Below are 2,066 nucleotides of genomic sequence, written 5' to 3' on the forward strand. Positions count from 1 at the left end.
AACGAGATCTGGCGCCCTCTTCTGGAGTGTCTGAAGACAGCTACAGTGTACTTACATATAATAAATAAATAAATCTTTAAAAAAAATTAAAAAAATGAAAAAGGAAATGAACTTGGGTGGATAGGGAAGGGGTGGATATGGTAAGAGTTTGCTCAGTGGTGAGTATTATCCCAATAGCATAACCATTTATTGGAAAATTTCAAAGAACTAATAATAATAGCCAAGAAGTATGCTTTAAAATGTTCAACATTCTTATCAGAGAAATGGAAATTAAAAGTTCTCAGAGGTTTCATCTATGCCTAGTCAGAATGACTAAGATCAAGAAAACAATTGTCCACAAGTGGGGGTGACGGTCTAGGGAAAGGGGAACCCTCAGGCACTGTTGGTGGGATTGCAAGCTAGCACAGGAACCAAGGAAGTCAGTGTGGAGAATTCTTACAAAACTGCAGGGAAATCTCCATGGCACAGCTGAACCACTCTTTAGCAAATGCCCAGGACTCAGGATCCTACCTTACAGTTATGAGCTCAACAATTTCTATTGCGTCTGAGTTTTCAGCAGCTATAGAAAGGAAAGGACATAATGTCCTTCAACTGAAAAAAATGGATCATGAAAAACTGGGACTCATTTTTGAGGATGAATCTTTCTTTTTTAAAAATTTTTATTGTACTGTATGATTTTATTTTATTTTTATTTTTTAATTAGGTATTTTCTTCATTTACATTTCCAATGCTATCCCAAGACACCCCCATGCCCTCCCTGCCGCCAACTCCCCTACCCACACATTCCCACTTCTTGGCCCTGGTGTTCCCCTGTACTGAGGCATATAATGTTTGCAAGACCAATCAGCCTCTCTTTCTACTGATGGCCAACTAGGTCATCTTCTGATACATATGCAGCTAGAGACTCTTATCTAATGAACAGACGAGTTGATAGAGAGAGAAGTAGCCAGAGCAGAGTGGCTTATCTCTTTGTATCTAACCTCCTGCTCACCCTTGATGCACACCAAATGCATCATGTACTATGCCTGGCAACCTGAGTTCAAGTCTCAGACACCACATAGTAGAGGCAACAAACAGCTTGCCATTATCTGTCCTCTGACCTCCACATGAGTTCTATGGCACATGAGTTCTCTTTGTACATACAGTAAGTATATAAATAAATATAAAACAAATTTTAAGAAAATGGTAATGTTCACATGACAGACTTCCTTGCGTTTAGTTACAGAAAGCATGCTTTTGTCTAAAAAAAAGGTCCTCTAGTTTAGCCTAACCCAAAGAGTCTCAAACATTCCATTTCACTTGGACTTGAACAAACATTGAGGAACTGCCAGTTTTTTATAATAACTGTGAGTTGCTGTAGGTTGTGATGCTCAGAAGACATGTCCCAATTGAAATAACATCTTCTCCATCAACATGGTATTGTCCACATGTTCTTCCATGTGGGCCAGCGTTGTGAATAGCCCTGGGGCGAATTATATTTGGTGTAAAATCTGTTCTCCTATGAGGGGTTCCAAACAAGGAATGAGTCATCACTCAGGTGAATTCCTGTAAACCTGCTTCCCACCTTAATTAGAAATATAAAGGAGAGCTGATGATTGGGCAGAAAAAAAGGGAAGGTGGAGCAGAATGGGGGAGAGGGAAGAAATAGAAAATGGAAGAGGGAGAGGACAAAGAGGAAGAGGAAGAAAGAGGATAAGGAGGAAGAGGGGAGGAGAGGAAGAGGAAGAGAGCAGAAGCACAGGGCCAGGAGAAACTGCAAGTTCTAAAGGGTCTCATAGATGTGGAAGATGGTAGTGTAGCAGTAGATCTGCCCAATCTAGGTGCACAGCATGTAATCATTTTAAGTGTGTTGTGTTTTCATTGCCAGGTCATAACTGGGTTGGAGAGATTTACTGAAACAGGCCAAAAGCCATCACTTATTGCTACAAAGAACTTCTAGAGAAATTTCAGTGACCAACCTATCATGAAAAAATACCCTATAGATGCCCAAGATCTTTCGAAAATAACCTGCTGATCACAGAAAATTCAAATGGACAACAAATGCTTAATGGCTCATACCAGCCAAC

Source organism: Mus caroli, unplaced genomic scaffold (genome assembly GCF_900094665.2).
Source record: "Mus caroli unplaced genomic scaffold, CAROLI_EIJ_v1.1 scaffold_17746_1, whole genome shotgun sequence".
In the NCBI taxonomy this organism is placed as follows: Eukaryota; Metazoa; Chordata; class Mammalia; order Rodentia; family Muridae; genus Mus; species Mus caroli.